Source organism: Lissotriton helveticus (genome assembly GCF_964261635.1).
Source record: "Lissotriton helveticus chromosome 1_1 unlocalized genomic scaffold, aLisHel1.1 SUPER_1_unloc_6, whole genome shotgun sequence".
NCBI classification, from domain to species: Eukaryota; Metazoa; Chordata; class Amphibia; order Caudata; family Salamandridae; genus Lissotriton; species Lissotriton helveticus.
This window is the reverse complement of record NW_027611703.1, coordinates 284,096-304,956: the sequence shown is the minus strand read 5'-3', so window position 1 is coordinate 304,956 and position 20,861 is coordinate 284,096. Positions and strand designations below refer to the sequence as shown.

Sequence of the window (20,861 nt, the reverse complement as noted above, 5' to 3'; positions counted from 1 at the left end):
TCTTTAGCGGGAAGAACGTTAACAAACTTTATTCCAGGGATGTTTTAAAATTGCCATTGCAAGCTCAAACACATCACACAAACCCTTGGAGGTTGCATCGCTCTGACTGCTTAGATCAGCCCCCCACCCCCCTGACATACCAGACTCTAACTCAGGCCAGGCCGCCACACCCTGCAGGGCAGTCCCTTCCTGTTTAAAAGCCTCAGACACATTCACACTCGAAACAACTCCATTTCGCTGCATCCACCTGACCCCTGCAGGTCACTGGCGCCGCCGACATTTACATATCAGAGGGGATGAAAGGAGGCGCCAATCACAGGGTCAGCCGTCTGCCATCTTTACAACAAGCAGCGCTAGTCACACCTCACTCTTAATGTTGGCGCTACTTTCCCATTCACACCAGGACTGCCTCGTTTGTTGTCAGGGTACACGTCATTGCACACGTCATTGCTTGTTGTGATCAAAGTACACGCTTTGCATTTCTTTCCCTGTTTCCTTATTTAAACTCCACACAGGGCGGCGCCTCGATCATGCGACCAGAGACGTGTCCTGTGGCACTCGGGCTCTTTCCAGTTCTCGTCTTTGTGTAAGTACATCTTAACTTACTAAATGTACCCAGTGTGTCAATGCGTCCTTTGTATTATGTTTACCATTAATACAAAGTTGTGTTTTATTATTTAGCCACGGAAGAAAGTTCTTTTCACAACACTTCGTGTAAACCTGTGACTTTGGGAATCATTTGAAGTGTGCCGCCAAACAACCTGTCGTTTTTGTAAGTAGATTGTCAGATTTTTTAGTTACAGAATGTGAGTTGTTTACTTAACTTACTTTCTAGGGAAGTGCAGTTCTCGTGACTGGTATTCAGATGCGCATGATTGTATGGGATTCTGTTGCAAGTGCATACTTCAGGGGCCGCACTTTGGTGTGGCGCCTTTCTTTGATGGACACTCTTGCCGCCCCCGGGCCCCGCCGTCCACGCCCCCCGTGTTGTGAAACACTGACGAGCCTTGTGGGAATGCGGGGTCTGAACACAGACACGTCCCTGCGGCCTTGCACCGTATTCAGTTTGTTTTGTGAGGTACGGGGGTGTCTCCGGGGCCCCTCGCCACATTCTGCAGGAGAGTAGATTAGCCCCTGTATGAATGAAGGGTCGCAGCGCCTTGTGTCATTCTGACCTGTGTTTCAGAAGGGTGGGGGGTCCGGCACTTGTCTTGCTCAGCTGGATACACTCGCGCTGCCCAAACGCTGCAAGATTCCGCCTCCAGGAGCTCTGCAGCTGTGTCTGTGTGAGTAGCGCCTGGAAGCGCCATTCATCTATCCATCCGCACAGATGTGGTGTAACTGGGTTCCTTCCACCTGTTCTGTCCTTGTGCTTAAGGAGCTGACAGCAATGCCTCTGTGTCCGAACTGGGAGACGACGACGAGGTGCCCTGGGTTGAGGGTGAAATGGAAGTGTGTGAGAGAAGCTTGACACATTCCGCGTGTGCGTGTGTGTTTAAGAGAGTGTGCGTCAGTCTGACCCTGAGGCTCGCTTCCACCTTGAATCTCAGCCTGTGAAGCCTGCTCCCTGGTCACCGTGTAGCCGTAGTCGTGCTGAGAGCGTCGGTGCAGTCACCCCATGTGATGGTGTCACCCGGTGCGGTCCGCACCCCTCGCACCCTCCTAGTGACGCCACTGTTAGCAGTGTGATGTTTTGAATGCCCGCCAAAGGTGTGTTGTTTAACACAAAGGGACACCATTCTCAGTTATTTTTTAGCCCGTGTGTGACTTGTGGCTGTGACGGGTGATATAATACACCTGAAATGACCTAAATTTACGGGTTCGTCGAAATTAAAAAGTTCCACAGAGCTTTTATTGATGTATAAAATGTCCTGAGTTCTGAGCCTGTATGAGGGACTCACACTTACGTGTGGCCTAAGTTACGCACAACACCAAACTTTGTGAATCAGGCCTCTAAACGTCATCTAAGTGTACTGCCAAGGGAGGGGTTAGATGGGTGTTAAAGTGGGGGAGCTTTACCTACAGGCAGACAGTCGGGCCGCCATCCGTACTCGTGGGGCGGCATCTTTGTATCAGCAGAAGCGAGGGGGCTAGTGCTGGTAAGTACTTTCACTGTATTCTGGCACAATAGCTCCCTGAAACCTACAAGAGCAAGTTAAGGCAATGCTGTGCAAAGCCACTGTACCCTCTTCAGCCACTGACAGCGGCGGCTACTTTTTAGGTCGAGGACCGTCGCACTGCGTAGCAGTGGGCGGAGCCTGAGATTTAATGTTTCTTAGAGGGGGCTTGGAACCCGCCCCTCTTCTCCATTGGCTGGCTTCCTAAATGGAGGCCAGCCATTGGAGGAGAGGGGCGTCACTCAATTCAAGCCCCATCTTTTTGCGATTCGTCGGCATGTTTTTTAGATTCTTTCTATCTGTGACGCCATCTGTCACTTACCCAAAAACACGCCCCCAAATCGGAAATTTTTTGAGTTTTGCGGCAGCCATTTTTTTTGTTGTTGTTGGCAGGAACAGCCCCGCTGCCACTCCAGGTAAATCACTTGTCCCTTCTTCCTACCACGGGTCTTCCCTCTTTCTTTTAACCTATCCCACGTTTCTCCTTTCTCTTCTGGACCATTTCCATTACCATGACCACTTTCCCCTCCGCTCACCCGCGTCTTTGTTTCCCGCCCTCACCACAGGACCCTCACCACGGACGGTGAACTCCTCTCCGCCAAACACAAGGTGAGTTATTTAATGAGGAGCCCAGCGCCCCGCGCCGCCGCCTGATGCTGCAGCGCGAGGCAGAGGAGGCTCGCGCTCGCCCACGCTCGCGCTAGCCTCTCGCGCTGCACAAGAGACATGCTTCTCGTTCCAGCGGCTTGGAGGGAACGGGAGCAGAGCCACGGAGCAGGCATCAGCGCTTCGTGGCATCTAATTGGACTGCCAGGCCACATCACTGTAGGAGAAACAGGGGAGATATTAAAAGATGATGAGGCGCTGCCTCCAGATATTGCTTTCATTTGTCCAGCTCTCCACAATAAGGCAAGAGCTGAAACGAAGAGTCAATCATCCGGGGTTCAAGGGCAGCGTTTCCACTTAGACGCTTTCCCACCCTTTTATACCAAGAATGTATTTTCTTCCAGGGCCGACTTTTGGAAATGGGTGAGCTGGTCCCAGGGTGCCCAGATTTAGAGGGGGTGCACGTTTGGCTGACCTTCTAAGCTGCCTATAATGATCCCTTAATTCCGGGACGCTGGTTCAGTTCATCACCTCTCGAATGTCTATACAATCGTATTTTCTTTACTTCACTTAGCCTCCCTTCTGGTGATGAGACAATGGCAAATGTGTGTTCGCAGGCCGCTCTCTGCTCGGAGATATTCAGCGGCATTTGTGCCTTTCAGCCACTCCTAGCTTTCAGCCGAAAGCGCTCTGCATGTTGGGACATGTAGTTCCACACGTGTAATGCAAATAGTGGCGCTACCACCCCCAGAATGCTGTTGCCTGCCTAAGAGTGAATTGGTGATTCCCTTGGGTTTTGAAGCACATGGGTAGAAGCATTTTTTAAGAATTAAAATCTCTTGGAACAGCACAGGGCGCCGTGCTCCAGGTTGTCTATAATTGGGCACACAGAGTTTGTTTCTCCCTTGCTTTGTTCCTACGGGAAAGCGCTCTGATACCTGCGGGTCTAGCCAGCGCTATACAAGGGTGAATGCCAATGTCAAGGAGCCCCCTCAATGTGCTTGCTCCCCTGCCCCTTAGCTGTGCTTGCTCCCCTGCCCCCTGGCTGTGCTTGCTCCTCTGCCCCCTGGCTGTGCTTGCTTCCCTGCCCCTGGCTGTGCTTGCTTCCCTGCCCCCTGGCTGTGCTTGCTTCCCTGCCCCCTGGCTGTGCTTGCTTCCCTGCCCCCTGGCTGTGTTTGCTTCCCTGCCCCCTGGCTGTGCATGCTCCCCTGGCTGTGCTTGCTTCCCTGCCCGCTCGCTGTGCTTGCTTCCCTGCCCACTCGCTGTGCTTGCTTCCCTCCCCCCTCGCTGTGCTTGCTCTCCTGCCCCCTGGCTGTGCTTGCTCCCCTGCCCCCTTGTTCCCCTGCCCCCTCGCTGTGCTTGCTTCCCTGCCCCCTCTCTGTACTTGCTTCCCTGCACCCTCGCTGTGCTTGCTTCCCTGCACTCTCGCTGTGCTTGCTTCCCTGCACCCTCGCTGTGCTTGCTTCCCTGCACCCTCGCTGTGCTTGCTTCCCTGCACCCTCGCTGTGCTTGCTTCCCTTCCCCCTCGCTGTGCTTGCTTCCCTGCACCTTCGCTGTGCTTGCTTCCCTGCACCCTCGCTGTGCTTGCTCCCCTGCCCCCTGGCTGTGCTTGCTCCTCTGCCCCCTGGCTGTGCTTGCTTCCCTGCCCCTGGCTGTGCTTGCTTCCCTGCCCCCTGGCTGTGCTTGCTTCCCTGCCCCCTGGCTGTGCTTGCTTCCCTGCCCCCTGGCTGTGTTTGCTTCCCTGCCCCCTGGCTGTGCATGCTCCCCTGGCTGTGCTTGCTTCCCTGCCCGCTCACTGTGCTTGCTTCCCTGCCCTCTCGCTGTGCTTGCTTCCCTCCCCCCTCGCTGTGCTTGCTCTCCTGCCCCCTGGCTGTGCTTGCTCCCCTGCCCCCTTGTTCCCCTGCCCCCTCGCTGTGCTTGCTTCCCTGCCCCCTCTCTGTACTTGCTTCCCTGCACCCTCGCTGTGCTTGCTTCCCTGCACCCTCGCTGTGCTTGCTTCCCTGCACTCTCGCTGTGCTTGCTTCCCTGCACCCTCGCTGTGCTTGCTTCCCTGCACCCTCGCTGTGCTTGCTTCCCTGCACCCTTGCTGTGCTTGCTTCCCTTCCCCCTCGCTGTGCTTGCTCCCCTGCCCCCTCGCTGTGCTTGCTTCCCTGCCCCCCTGGCTGTGCTTGCTTCCCTGCCCCCCTGGCTGTGATTGCTCTCCTGCCCCCTGGCTGTGCTTGCTCTCCTGCCCCCTGGCTATGCTTGCTTCCCTGGCTGTGCTTGCTTCCCTGACCCCTGGCTGTGCTTGCTTCCCTGCCCCCTGGCTGTGTTTGCTTCCCTGCCCCCTGGCTGTGCTTGCTCCCCTGGCTGTGCTTGCTCCCCTGCCTCCTCGCTGTGCTTGCTTCCCTGCCCGCTCACTGTGCTTGCTTCCCTGCCCCCTCGCTGTGCTTGCTTCCCTGCCCCCTCGCTGTGCTTGCTCTCCTGCCCCCTGGCTGTGCTTGCTCCCCTGCCCCCTGGTTCCCCTGCCCCCTCGCTGTGCTTGCTTCCCTGCACCCTCGCTGTGCTTGCTTCCCTGCCCCCTCGCTGTGCTTGCTCCCCTGCCCCCTGGCTGTGCTTGCTCCCCTGCCCCCCGGCTGTGCTTGCTCCCCTGCCCCTGGCTGTGCTTGCTCCCCTGCCCCCTCGCTGTGCTTGCTTCCCTGCCCCCTCGCTGTGCCTGCTCTCCTGTTTGTGTGTGTGGCTCTGGGTGTTTGTGTGGCTCTGGGTGTGTGTGCGGCTCTGGGTGTATATGGAGCTCTATGTGTGTGTGTGTGTGTGGGGTTCTGTGTGTGTGTGGGGCTGTGTGTGTGTGTGTGTGTGTGTCTGTGTGTGTGTGTCTCTGTGTGAGTGGCTCTGTATGTGTGTGTGGGTGGCTTTGTGTGAGTGGCTCTGTTTGGGTGTAAATGCAATAGGTCATGCATTTGTGAGCGATTAAGCTATTGGCATTGTAAATGACAATGCCATTTATTTAACGATTAAGCTATTGGCAATGTAAATGACATTGCCATTTATTTATGATTTAAAAAAAAAATGTCATGAGCAATGCTAATAGCTCTACCTTTAATAATGCCGAGACCATTGCATTGTAAATGCTTGTTATTATTACTAATGAGCGCGCATTTCACGCGTCGTGCGTGTGTCGTGGCTGGGCACCCTGTTGGATCAGCCCCCCTTGGGCACTAGTGGAGTGGGGGGATGCTGGCGCTGGCGGGCCACAGAGTGTGCCGGGGACCAGGCGAACCTCTCCCAAGGCGCACGGGCTGTCAGGCCCTCGTGTTTACAAAGCTCGCCCATTGACTTTGCGGCTATATTATGTGTAAATGAACACCCATGCTGTGTGCAGAAAAGTGAAAAGTATATTAAAACAGTCACAATAGCTCCCAAAGGCTCCATTTTCAACCGTGGGCCCGAAAAACATGGACACTGTTTGCCCTATGACACTTTGTTTGTGCAATGCAGTCGACGTGTTCCTAAGAGGCATTTCCTACAGCTCTTTACACAATGCACCATCGCCTGAACCATTTCTGGGGAACACTATCCTATGGCCATTTGATAGGAACAACACATTTTGGTACAAAATATAATATAACATGATATTAAGATGGCATGTTGACGCCAACTGCAGTTGGGCTGGTGCTTAAACACGCATTACTCACTTCAATGGCTGCAGGTTTTTGCACCCGGATATCTCTGCACGGAGGGCCACTGCAGCCCTTCATCTGTCTGGCAAACTATTCCATGCCTCGGGTCCGTGGGACGCCTGTGCCTCCACCCCTGCAGCCAAGGAGACCCCCACCACTGGCGTAATGAAAAGTGAAGGGGGCTCCCTGCACGGTACTTAGAGGGGCCCCCTCCAGGCTCAATCAGGAGCTCTCCGGCCACAGTGCAGTGCTGAGGGGGCCCCTTGGAGCTAGAGCCCCCCTACACCGTGGGACACCTGTGCCTGCACCGCTGCAGCCAAGGAGACCCCACCAGGACCCCTCACGGCAGGCATCTCCTTCCTCTCTCTCCCTCCAGCCCCACATTGCCCCCTCCTTGTCTATCTGCATGCGCATATCTCACACTCTGCCCCACTCTGTACTCCTCTCCCTCCTGCCCCACATTGCCCCCTCTCCTTGTCTATCTGCATGCATATCTCTCACACTCTGCCCCACTCTGTATTCCTCTCTCCCTCCTGCCCCACATTGCCCCCTCTCCTTGTCTATCTGCATGCATATCTCTCACACTCTGCCCCACTCTGTATTCCTCTCTCCCTCCTGCCCCACATTGCCTCCTCTCCTTGTCTATCTGCATGCGCATCTCTCACACTCTGCCCCACTCTGTACTCCTCTCTCCCTCCTGTCCCACATTGCCCCCTCCTTGTCTATCTGCATTCGCATCTCTCACACTCTGCCCCACTCTGTACTCCCTCCCTCCTGCCCCACATTGCACCCCTCCTTGTCTATCTGCATGCGCATCTCTCACACTCTGCCCCCACTCTGTACTCCTCTCCCTCCTGCCCCACATTGCCCCCCTCCTTGTCTATCTGCATGCGCATCTCTCACACTCTGCCCCACTCTGTACTCCTCTCTCCCTCCTGTCCCACATTGCCCCCTCTCCTTGTCTATCTGCATGCGCATCTCTCACACTCTGCCCCACTCTGTACTCCTCTCCCTCCTGCCCCACATTGCCCCCCTCCTTGTCTATCTGCATGCGCATCTCTCACACTCTGCCCCACTCTGTACTCCTCTCTCCCTCCTGTCCCACATTGCCCCCTCTCCTTGTCTATCTGCAAGCGCATCTCTCACACTCTGCCCCCACGTTGTACTCCTCACTCCCTCCTGCCCCACATTGCCCCCCTCCTTGTCTAACTGCATGTGCATCTCTCACACTCTGCCCCCACTCTGTACTCCTCTCCCTCCTGCCCCACATTGCCCCCTCCTTGTCTATCTGCATGCACACCTCTCACACTCTGCCCACACTCTGTACTCCTCTCCCTCCTGCCCCACATTGTCTCCCTGTCTATCTGCATGCGCATCTCTCACACTCTGCCCCCACTCTGTACTCCTCTCCCTCCCTCCTGCCCCACATTGCCCCCCCTGTCCTTGTCTATCTGCATGCGCATCTCTCACACTCTGCCCCCACTCTGTACTCCTCTCTCTCCCTCCTGCCCCACATTGCCCCCCTCTCTTGTCTATCTGCTTGCACATCTCTCTCACTCTGTGCTCCTCTCCCTCCTGCCCCACATTGCCCCCTCCTTGTCTATCTGCATGCGCATCTCTCACACTCTGCCCCACACTGTACTCCCTCCCTCCTGCCCCACATTGCACCCCTCCTTGTCTATCTGCATGCGCATCTCTCACACTCTGCCCCCACTCTGTACTCCTCTCTCACTCCTGCCCCACATTGCCCTCCTCCTTGTCTATCTGCATGCGCATCTCTCACACTCTGCCCCCACTCTGTACTCCTCTCCCTTTTGCCCCACATTGCCCCCTCCTTGTCTATCTGCATGCGCATCTCTCACACTCTGCCCCCACTCTGTACTCCTCTCCCTCCTGCCCCACATTGCCCCCCTCCTTGTCTATCTGCATGCGCATCTCTCACACTCTGCCCTCACTCTGTACTCCTCTCCCTCCTGCCCCACATTGCCCCCCTCCTTGTCTATCTGTATGCGCACCTCTCACACTCTGCCCCCACTCTGTACTCCTCTCCCTCCTGCCCCACATTGCCCCCCTCCTTGTCTATCTGCATGCGCATCTCTCACACTCTGCCCTCACTCTGTACTACTCTCCCCCCTGCCCCACATTGCCCCCTCCTTGTCTATCTGCATGCACACCTCTCACACTCTGCCCACACTCTGTACTCCTCTCCCTCCTGCCCCACATTGTCTCCCTGTCTATCTGCATGCGCATCTCTCACACTCTGCCCCCACTCTGTACTCCTCTCCCTCCCTCCTGCCCCACATTGCCCCCCCTGTCCTTGTCTATCTGCATGCGCATCTCTCACACTCTGCCCTCACTCTGTACTCCTCTCTCTCCCTCCTGCCCCACATTGCCCCCTCTCTTGTCTATCTGCTTGCACATCTCTCACACTCTGTGCTCCTCTCCCTCCTGCCCCACATTGCCCCCTCCTTGTCTATCTGCATGCGCATCTCTCACACTCTGCCCCACACTTTACTCCCTCCCTCCTGCCCCACATTGCCCCCCTCCTTGTCTATCTGCATGCGCATCTCTCACACTCTGCCCCCACTCTGTACTCCTCTCTCACTCCTGCCCCACATTGCCCTCCTCCTTGTCTATCTGCATGCGCATCTCTCACACTCTGCCCCCACTCTGTACTCCTCTCCCTTTTGCCCCACATTGCCCCCTCCTTGTCTATCTGCATGCGCATCTCTCACACTCTGCCCCCACTCTGTACTCCTCTCCCTCCTGCCCCACATTGCCCCCCTCCTTGTCCATCTGCATGCGCATCTCTCACACTCTGCCCTCACTCTGTACTCCTCTCCCTCCTGCCCCACATTGCCCCCCTCCTTGTCTATCTGCATGCGCACCTCTCACACTCTGCCCCCACTCTGTACTCCTCTCCCTCCTGCCCCACATTGCCCCCCTCCTTGTCTATCTGCATGCGCATCTCTCACACTCTGCCCTCACTCTGTACTACTCTCCCTCCTGCCCCACATTGCCCCCTCCTTGTCTAGCTGCATGTGCATCTCTCACACTCTGCCCACACTCCGTACTCCTCTCTCTCCTGCCCCACATTGCCCCCTCTCCTTGTCTATCTGCATGCGCTTCCATCACACTCTGCCCCCATTCTGTACGACTCTTCCTCCTGCCCCACATTGCCCCCCTCTCCTTGTCTATCTACATGCATATCTCTCACACTCTGCCCCCACTCTGTACTCCTCTCCCTCCTGCCCCACATTGCTCCCTCTCCTTGTCTATCTGCATGCGTATCTCTCACACTCTGCCCCCACTCTGTACTCATCTCCCTCCTGCCCCACATTGCCCCCTCTCCTTGTCTATCTGCATGCGCATCTCTCATACTCTGCCCCTACTCTGGACTCCTCTCACTCCTGCCCCACATTGCCCACCTCCTTGTCTATCTGCATGCGCATCTCTCACACTCTGTCCTCACTCTGTACTCCTCTCCCTCCTGCCCCACATTGCCCCCTCCTTGTATATCTGCATGCGCATCTCTCCCACTCTGCCCCACTCTGTACTCCTCTCCCTCCTGCCCCACATTTCCCCCTCTCCTTGTCTATCTGCATGCGCATCTCTCACACTCTGTACTCCTCTCCCGCCCCACATTGCCCCCCTCTCCTTGTCTATCTGCATGCGCATCTCTCACACTCTGCCCACACTCTGTACTGCTCTCCCTCCTGCCCCACATTGCCCCCTCTCCTTGTCTATCTGCATGCGCATCTCTCACACTCTGGCCCACCCTGTACTCCTCTCCCTCCTGCCCCACATTGCCCCCCTCTCCTTGTCTATCTGCATGCACATCTCTCACACTCTGCCCCCACTCTGTACTCCTCTCCCTCCTGCCCCACATTGCCCCCCTCTCCTTGTCTATCTGCATGCGCATCTCTCACACTCTGCCCCACTCTGTACTCCTCTCCTTCCTGCCCCACATTGCCCCCTCTTCTTGTCTATCTGCATGTGCATCTCTCACACTCTGCCCCCACTATGTACTACTCTCCCTCTTCCCCACATTGCCCCCCTCCTTGTCTATCTGCATGCGCATCTCTCACACTCGGCCCCCACTCTGTACTCCTCTCCCTCCTGCCCCACATTGCCCCCCCTCTCCTTGTCTATCTGCATGCGCATCTCTCATACTCTGCCCCTACTCTGTACTCCTCTCAATCCTGCCCCACATTGCCCCCCTCCTTGTCTATCTGCATGTGCATCTCTCACACTCTGTCCTCTCTCTGTACTCCTCTCCCTCATGCCCCACATTGCCCCCCTTCTTGTATATCTGCATGCGCATCTCTCACACTCTGCCCCACTCTGTACTCCTCTCCCTCCTGCCCCACATTGCCCCCTCTCCTTGTCTATCTGCATGCGCATCTCTCACATTCTACCCCCACTCTGTACTCCTATCCTGCCCCACATTGCCCCCCTCTCCTTGTCTATCTGCATTCGCATCTCTCACACTCTGCCCACACTCTGTACTCCTCTCCCTCCTGCCCCACATTGACCCCTCTCCTTGTCTATCTGCATGCACATCTCTCACACTCTGCCCCCACTCTGTACTCCTCTCCCTCCTGCCCCACATTGCCCCCCTCTCCTTGTCTATCTGCATGTGCATCTCTCACACTCTGCCCCCACTCTGTACTCCTCTCCCTCCTGCCCCACATTGCCCCCCTCTCCTTGTCTATCTGCATGCGCATCTCTCACACTCTGCCCCCACTCTGTACTCCTCTCCTTCCTGCCCCACATTGCCCCCCTCTCCATGTCTATCTGCATGCGCATCTCTCACACTCTGCCCCCACTCTGTACTCCTCTCCCTCTTCCCCACATTGCCCCCTCCTTGTCTATCTGCATGCGCATCTCTCACACTCTGCCCCCACTCTGTACTCCTCTCACTCCTGCCCCACATTGCCCCCCCTCTCCTTGTCTATCTGCATGCGCATCTCTCACACGCTGCCCCCAATCTACTCCACTCCCTCCTGCCCCACATTGCCCCCTCCTTGTCTATCTGCATGCGCATCTCTCACACTCTGCCCCCACTCTGTACTCCTCTCCCTCCTGCCCCACATTGCCCCCCCTCTCCTTGTCTATCTGCATGCGCTTCTCTCACACTCTGCCCCCAATCTACTCCTCTCCCTCCTGCCCCACATTGCCCCCTCCTTGTCTATCTGCATGCACACCTCTCAAGCTCTGCCCCACTCTGTACTTCTCTCCCTCCTGCCCCACATTGCCCCCTCTCCTTGTCTATCTGCATGCGCATCTCTCACACTCTGCCCCCACTCTGTACTCCTCTCCCTCCTGCCCCACATTGCCCCCCTCCTTGCCTATCTGCATGCGCATCTCTCACACTCTGCCCCACTCTGTACTCCTCTCCCTCCTGCCCCACATTTCCCCCTCTCCTTGTCTATCTGCATGCACATCTCTCACACTCTGCCCTCACTCTGTACTCCTCTCCCTCCTGCCCCACATTGCCCCCCTCTCGTTGTCTATCTGCATGCGCATCTCTCACACTCTGCCCCCACTCTGTACTCCTCTCCCTCCTACCCCACATTGCCCCCCTCTCCTTGTCTATCTGCATGCGCATCTCTCACACTCTGCCCCCACTCTGTACTCCTCTCCTTCCTGCCCCACATTGCCCCCCTCTCCATGTCTATCTGCATGCGCATCTCTCACACTCTGCCCCCACTCTGTACTCCTCTCCCTCTTCCCCACATTGCCCCCTCCTTGTCTATCTGCATGCGCATCTCTCACACTTTTCCCCCACTCTGTACTCCTCTCCCTCCTGCCCCACATTGCCCCCCCCTCTCCTTGTCTATCTGCATGTGCAACTCTCACACTCTGCCCCCACTCTACTCCTCTCCCTCCTGCCCCACATTGCCCCCCTCCTTGTCTATCTGCATGTGCATCTCTCACACTCTGTCCTCTCTCTGTACTCCTCTCCCTCCTGCCCCACATTGCCCCCCTTCTTGTATATCTGCATGCGCATCTCTCACACTCTGCCCCACTCTGTACTCCTCTCCCTCCTGCCCCACATTGCCCCCTCTCCTTGTCTATCTGCATGCGCATCTCTCACACTCGGCCCCCACTCTGTACTCCTCTCCTGCCCCACATTGCCCCCCTCTCCTTGTCTATCTGCATTCGCATCTCTCACACTCTGCCCACACTCTGTACTCCTCTCCCTCCTGCCCCACATTGACCACTCTCCTTGTCTATCTGCATGCACATCTCTCACACTCTGCCCCCACTCTGTACTCCTCTCCCTCCTGCCCCACATTGACCACTCTCCTTGTCTATCTGCATGCACATCTCTCACACTCTGCCCCCACTCTGTACTCCTCTCCCTCCTGCCCCACATTGCCCCCCTCTCCTTGTCCATCTGCATGCGCATCTCTCACACTCTGCCCTCACTCTGTACTCCTCTCCCTCCTGCCCCACATTGCCCCCCTCCTTGTCTATCTGCATGCGCATCTCTCACACTCTGCCCTCACTCTGTACTACTCTCCCCCCTGCCCCACATTGCCCCCTCCTTGTCTATCTGCATGCACACCTCTCACACTCTGCCCACACTCTGTTCTCCTCTCCCTCCTGCCCCACATTGCCCCCCTCCTTGTCTATCTGCATGCGCATCTCTCACACTCTGCCCTCACTCTGTACTACTCTCCCCCCTGCCCCACATTGCCCCCTCCTTGTCTATCTGCATGCGCATCTCTCACACTCTGCCCCCACTCTGTACTCCTCTCCTGCCCCACATTGCCCCCTCCTTGTATATCTGCATTCGCATCTCTCACACTCTGCCCACACTCTGTACTCCTCTCCCTCCTGCCCCACATTGACCACTCTCCTTGTCTATCTGCATGCACATCTCTCACACTCTGCCCCCACTCTGTACTCCTCTCCCTCCTGCCCCACATTGCCCCCCTCTCCTTGTCTATCTGCATGTGCATCTCTCACACTCTGCCCCCACTCTGTACTCCTCTCCCTCCTGCCCCACATAGCCCCCCTCTCCTTGTCTATCTGCATGCACATCTCTCACACTCTGCCCCCACTCTGTACTCCTCTCCTTCCTGCCCCACATTGCCCCCTCTCCATGTCTATCTGCATGCGCATCTCTCACACTCTGCCCCCACTCTGTACTCCTCTCCCTCTTCCCCACTGTTGGACTTGGGCCTTCTGGCAGGGTCACCCCTGAACTTTTTGCCTTAAAAGTATAGTGATTTCTGGCCTTTGCGCACTTTGACACTGTGGCGCAGTGTAAAGTGCGTGCTCTCCCTGAGTGCGTGTGTGAGATTGGCCTGCCCTCCCATAGGAATGCATGGGGAATGTCTGTGTCCCTGGTAGTTCCTGATGCGTGAGGTGTGCATGGTCAAGTTTGGTATGTGTGAACTCGGGGGAGTGAATGCTGCGAGATGGTATATGCGGCATGTATGTGTCTAGAAGGGAAGTGCTACTTCTAGACATGGCTGTACGTGTGCTGTGAGGGTGCTGGCGTGTGATTGGCTGGAGCTGGCTGGGATGCCAGGCTCCAGGAAGTCTGTGTGGGTCTGCCCCGGTGGTGAGTGGGAGATTAGCATGAGTGATGTGTGGGAGGAGTGTACCTGTGTCCTGGATGGGCTGGGTTTTCCCCACACAATGCTGGCTCCGCCCCCCTGTGGTGTGACTGATGACCCAAGCCCTGCCAGTGAATAGAATGGGTGGTTGGGCCATCAACAGTACTCCCAGACCAGCTGCGACTGGTTCTGCCCCCACCCTGCACCTAAAGACAAAGAGAAAGGTGTATAAAAGAGGGGCTGTGACCCCATGAAAATGTTCTTGTTTGCCAACTTGAAACTACCAGGGTGTGTTGCTACTTGGGCCCAGGGGAAGGCTTGCCTCCCTGGGCCCTGCCCAGCCCCTGGATGCCTTCTCCCTCTGGGGTCTCTCTGACTTGCCTTGATGCCCTGGAGGACTTTTCTCTGCTGTGCTTGTCCCTGGACTCGTGGGGCCTGTTTGCCCTGCCCAGCTCCTGGATGCCAGAGGGACTGTTGCCTAGCGCAAGGAGCGCTTTATTGGCTTTATAGCGCATGGGAGCGCTTTTATTCTGCCCCTAGCGCTTGAAAGCGCTGTGTTGTTCCCTAGCGCTCGGAGCGCTTTATTTTTACTTTTGCCCCTGTTTATTACTTAAAGCGAGCGAGTGCCCACCTCGCTGTTTATTTTTAATCTCGAGGGTGCCACCCCTCTGAAATGCCCCCGAGATTCACCGCCGCGGCCCGAGCGCCGCAAAACAGGAAGTCAGGCACTACAGTGGAACAGCACAGGGCGCCGTGCTCCAGGTTGTCTATAATTGGGCACACAGAGTTTGTTTCTCCCTTGCTTTGTTCCTACGGGAAAGCGCTCTGATACCTGCGGGTCTAGCCAGCGCTATACAAGGGTGAATGCCAATGTCAAGGAGCCCCCTCAATGTGCTTGCTCCCCTGCCCCTTAGCTGTGCTTGCTCCCCTGCCCCCTGGCTGTGCTTGCTCCTCTGCCCCCTGGCTGTGCTTGCTTCCCTGCCCCTGGCTGTGCTTGCTTCCCTGCCCCCTGGCTGTGCTTGCTTCCCTGCCCCCTGGCTGTGCTTGCTTCCCTGCCCCCTGGCTGTGTTTGCTTCCCTGCCCCCTGGCTGTGCATGCTCCCCTGGCTGTGCTTGCTTCCATGCCGGCTCGCTGTGCTTGCTTCCCTGCCCACTCGCTGTGCTTGCTTCCCTCCCCCCTCGCTGTGCTTGCTCTCCTGCCCCCTGGCTGTGCTTGCTCCCCTGCCCCCTTGTTCCCCTGCCCCCTCGCTGTGCTTGCTTCCCTGCCCCCTCTCTGTACTTGCTTCCCTGCACCCTCGCTGTGCTTGCTTCCCTGCACTCTCACTGTGCTTGCTTCCCTGCACCCTCGCTGTGCTTGCTTCCCTGCACCCTCGCTGTGCTTGCTTCCCTGCACCCTTGCTGTGCTTGCTTCCCTTCCCCCTCGCTGTGCTTGCTTCCCTGCACCTTCGCTGTGCTTGCTTCCCTGCACCCTCGCTGTGCTTGCTCCCCTGCCCCCTGGCTGTGCTTGCTCCTCTGCCCCCTGGCTGTGCTTGCTTCCCTGCCCCTGGCTGTGCTTGCTTCCCTGCCCCCTGGCTGTGCTTGCTTCCCTGCCCCCTGGCTGTGCTTGCTTCCCTGCCCCCTGGCTGTGTTTGCTTCCCTGCCCCCTGGCTGTGCATGCTCCCCTGGCTGTGCTTGCTTCCCTGCCCGCTCACTGTGCTTGCTTCCCTGCCCTCTCGCTGTGCTTGCTTCCCTCCCCCTCGCTGTGCTTGCTCTCCTGCCCCCTGGCTGTGCTTGCTCCCCTGCCCCCTTGTTCCCCTGCCCCCTCGCTGTGCTTGCTTCCCTGCCCCCTCTCTGTACTTGCTTCCCTGCACCCTCGCTGTGCTTGCTTCCCTGCACCCTCGCTGTGCTTGCTTCCCTGCACTCTCGCTGTGCTTGCTTCCCTGCACCCTCGCTGTGCTTGCTTCCCTGCACCCTCGCTGTGCTTGCTTCCCTGCACCCTTGCTGTGCTTGCTTCCCTTCCCCCTCGCTGTGCTTGCTCCCCTGCCCCCTCGCTGTGCTTGCTTCCCTGCCCCCCTGGCTGTGCTTGCTTCCCTGCCCCCCTGGCTGTGATTGCTCTCCTGCCCCCTGGCTGTGCTTGCTCTCCTGCCCCCTGGCTATGCTTGCTTCCCTGGCTGTGCTTGCTTCCCTGACCCCTGGCTGTGCTTGCTTCCCTGCCCCCTGGCTGTGTTTGCTTCCCTGCCCCCTGGCTGTGCTTGCTCCCCTGGCTGTGCTTGCTCCCCTGCCTCCTCGCTGTGCTTGCTTCCCTGCCCGCTCACTGTGCTTGCTTCCCTGCCCCCTCGCTGTGCTTGCTTCCCTGCCCCCTCGCTGTGCTTGCTCTCCTGCCCCCTGGCTGTGCTTGCTCCCCTGCCCCCTGGTTCCCCTGCCCCCTCGCTGTGCTTGCTTCCCTGCACCCTCGCTGTGCTTGCTTCCCTGCCCCCTCGCTGTGCTTGCTCCCCTGCCCCCTGGCTGTGCTTGCTCCCCTGCCCCCGGCTGTGCTTGCCCCCCTGCCCCTGGCTGTGCTTGCTCCCCTGCCCCCTCGCTGTGCTTGCTTCCCTGCCCCCTCGCTGTGCCTGCTCTCCTGTTTGTGTGTGTGGCTCTGGGTGTTTGTGTGGCTCTGGGTGTGTGTGCGGCTCTGGGTGTATATGGAGCTCTATGTGTGTGTGTGTGTGGGGGGTTCTGTGTGTGTGTGGGGCTGTGTGTGTGTGTGTGTGTGTGTCTGTGTGTGTGTGTCTCTGTGTGAGTGGCTCTGTATGTGTGTGTGGGTGGCTTTGTGTGAGTGGCTCTGTTTGGGTGTAAATGCAATAGGTCATGCATTTGTGAGCGATTAAGCTATTGGCATTGTAAATGACAATGCCATTTATTTAACGATTAAGCTATTGGCAATGTAAATGACATTGCCATTTATTTATGATTTAAAAAAAAATGTCATGAGCAATGCTAATAGCTCTACCTTTAATAATGCCGAGACCATTGCATTGTAAATGCTTGTTATTATTACTAATGAGCGCGCATTTCACGCGTCGTGCGTGTGTCGTGGCTGGGCACCCTGTTGGATCAGCCCCCCTTGGGCACTAGTGGAGTGGGGGGATGCTGGCGCTGGCGGGCCACAGAGTGTGCCGGGGACCAGGCGAACCTCTCCCAAGGCGCACGGGCTGTCAGGCCCTCGTGTTTACAAAGCTCGCCCATTGACTTTGCGGCTATATTATGTGTAAATGAACACCCATGCTGTGTGCAGAAAAGTGAAAAGTATATTAAAACAGTCACAATAGCTCCCAAAGGCTCCATTTTCAACCGTGGGCCCGAAAAACATGGACACTGTTTGCCCTATGACACTTTGTTTGTGCAATGCAGTCGACGTGTTCCTAAGAGGCATTTCCTACAGCTCTTTACACAATGCACCATCGCCTGAACCATTTCTGGGGAACACTATCCTATGCCCATTTGATAGGAACAACAAATTTTGGTACAAAATATAATATAACATGATATTAAGATGGCATGTTGACGCCAACTGCAGTTGGGCTGGTGCTTAAACACGCATTACTCACTTCAATGGCTGCAGGTTTTTGCACCCGGATTTCTCTGCATGGAGGGCCACTGCAGCCCTTCATCTGTCTGGCAAACTATTCCATGCCTCGGGTCCGTGGGACGCCTGTGCCTCCACCCCTGCAGCCAAGGAGACCCCCACCACTGGCGTAATGAAAAGTGAAGGGGGCTCCCTGCACGGTACTTAGAGGGGCCCCCTCCAGGCTCAATCAGGAGCTCTCCGGCCACAGTGCAGTGCCGAGGGGGCCCCTTGGAGCTAGAGCCCCCCCCACACCGTGGGACGCCTGTGCCTGCACCGCTGCAGCCAAGGAGACCCCACCAGGACCCCTCACGGCAGGCATCTCCTTCCTCTCTCTCCCTCCAGCCCCACATTGCCCCCTCCTTGTCTATCTGCATGCGCATCTCTCACACTCTGCCCCACTCTGTACTCATCTCCCTCCTGCCCCACATTGCCCCCTCTCCTTGTCTATCTGCATGCATATCTCTCACACTCTGCCCCACTCTGTATTCCTCTCTCCCTCCTGCCCCACATTGCCTCCTCTCCTTGTCTATCTGCAAGCGCATCTCTCACACTCTGCCCCCACGCTGTACTCCTCTCTCACTCCTGCCCCACATTGCCCCCCTCCTTGTCTAACTGCATGTGCATCTCTCACACTCTGCCCCCACTCTGTACTCCTCTCCCTCCTGCCCCACATTGCCACCCTCCCAAGGTCTATCTGCATGCGCATCTCTCACACTCTGCCCCCACCCTGTGCTCCTCTTCCTCCTTCCCCACATTGCCCCTCTCCTTGTCTATCTGCATGTGCATCTCTCACAATCCGCCCCCACTCTGTACTCCTCTCCCTCCTGCCCCACATTGCCCCCTCTCCTTGTCTATCTGCATGCACACCTCTCACACTCTGCCCACACTCTGTACTCCTCTCCCTCCTGCCCCACATTGTCTCCCTGTCTATCTGCATGCGCATCTCTCACACTCTGCCCCCACTCTGTACTCCTCTCCCTCCCTCCTGCCCCACATTGCCCCCCCTGTCCTTGTCTATCTGCATGCGCATCTCTCACACTCTGCCCCCACTCTGTACTCCTCTCTCTCCCTCCTGCCCCACATTGCCCCCCTCTCTTGTCTATCTGCTTGCACATCTCTCTCACTCTGTGCTCCTCTCCCTCCTGCCCCACATTGCCCCCTCCTTGTCTATCTGCATGCGCATCGCTCACACTCTGCCCCACACTGTACTCCCTCCCTCCTGCCCCACATTGCACCCCTCCTTGTCTATCTGCATGCGCATCTCTCACACTCTGCCCCCACTCTGTACTCCTCTCTCACTCCTGCCCCACATTGCCCTCCTCCTTGTCTATCTGCATGCGCATCTCTCACACTCTGCCCCCACTCTGTACTCCTCTCCCTTTTGCCCCACATTGCCCCCTCCTTGTCTATCTGCATGCGCATCTCTCACACTCTGCCCCCACTCTGTACTCCTCTCCCTCCTGCCCCACATTGCCCCCCTCCTTGTCTATCTGCATGCGCATCTCTCACACTCTGCCCTCACTCTGTACTCCTCTCCCTCCTGCCCCACATTGCCCCCCTCCTTGTCTATCTGCATGCGCATCTCTCACACTCTGCCCTCACTCTGTACTCCTCTCCCTCCTGCCCCACATTGCCCCCCTCTCCATGTCTATCTGCATGCGCATCTCTCACACTCTGCCCTCACTCTGTACTACTCTCCCCCCTGCCCCACATTGCCCCCTCCTTGTCTATCTGCATGCACACCTCTCACACTCTGCCCACACTCTGTACTCCTCTCCCTCCTGCCCCACATTGTCTCCCTGTCTATCTGCATGCGCATCTCTCACACTCTGCCCCCACTCTGTACTCCTCTCCCTCCCTCCTGCCCCACATTGCCCCCCCTGTCCTTGTCTATCTGCATGCGCATCTCTCACACTCTGCCCTCACTCTGTACTCCTCTCTCTCCCTCCTGCCCCACATTGCCCCCCTCTCTTGTCTATCTGCTTGCACATCTCTCACACTCTGTGCTCCTCTCCCTCCTGCCCCACATTGCCCCCTCCTTGTCTATCTGCATGCGCATCTCTCACACTCTGCCCCACACTGTACTCCCTCCCTCCTGCCCCACATTGCCCCCCTCCTTGTCTATCAGCATGCGCATCTCTCACACTCTGCCCCCACTCTGTACTCCTCTCTCACTCCTGCCCCACATTGCCCTCCTCCTTGTCTATCTGCATGCGCATCTCTCACACTCTGCCCCCACTCTGTACTCCTCTCCCTTTTGCCCCACATTGCCCCCTCCTTGTCTATCTGCATGCGCATCTCTCACACTCTGCCCCCACTCTGTACTCCTCTCCCTCCTGCCCCACATTGCCCCCCTCCTTGTCCATCTGCATGCGCATCTCTCACACTCTGCCCTCACTCTGTACTCCTCTCCCTCCTGCCCCACATTGCCCCCCTCCTTGTCTATCTGCATGCGCACCTCTCACACTCTGCCCCCACTCTGTACTCCTCTCCCTCCTGCCCCACATTGCCCCCCTCCTTGTCTATCTGCATGCGCATCTCTCACACTCTGCCCTCACTCTGTACTACTCTCCCTCCTGCCCCACATTGCCCCCTCCTTGTCTAGCTGCATGTGCATCTCTCACACTCTGCCCACACTCCGTACTCCTCTCTCTCCTGCCCCACATTGCCCCCTCTCCTTGTCTATCTGCATGCGCTTCCATCACACTCTGCCCCCATTCTGTACGACTCTTCCTCCTGCCCCACATTGCCCCCCTCTCCTTGTCTATCTACATGCACATCTCTCACACTCTGCCCCCACTCTGTACTCCTCTCCCTCCTGCCCCACATTGCTCCCTCTCCTTGTCTATCTGCATGCGCATCTCTCACACTCTGCCCCCACTCTGTACTCATCTCCCTCCTGCCCCACATTGCCCCCTCTCCTTGTCTATCTGCATGCGCATCTCTCATACTCTGCCCCTACTCTGGACTCCTCTCACTCCTGCCCCACATTGCCCACCTCCTTGTCTATCTGCATGCGCATCTCTCACACTCTGTCCTCACTCTGTACTCCTCTCCCTCCTGCCCCACATTGCCCCCTCCTTGTATATCTGCATGCGCATCTCTCCCACTCTGCCCCACTCTGTACTCCTCTCCCTCCTGCCCCACATTTCCCCCTCTCCTTGTCTATCTGCATGCGCATCTCTCACACTCTGTACTCCTCTCCCGCCCCACATTGCCCCCCTCTCCTTGTCTATCTGCATGCGCATCTCTCACACTCTGCCCACACTCTGTACTGCTCTCCCTCCTGCCCCACATTGCCCCCTCTCCTTGTCTATCTG

General features: G+C 57.2%; 1 pseudogene across 1 annotated transcript in view; it reads left to right on the top strand.

Moving 5' to 3' along the window:
- Positions 1-509: 509 nt before the first annotated feature.
- LOC144806285 (uncharacterized) overlaps positions 510-20,861 on the top strand; it is a 47,721-nt pseudogene continuing 27,369 nt past the window's right edge. Inside the window, exons 1-2 of the transcript XR_013605752.1 lie at positions 510-586; positions 682-772. The product of XR_013605752.1 is annotated as an uncharacterized LOC144806285 (transcript). The remainder of the gene's footprint in view (positions 587-681; positions 773-20,861) is intronic.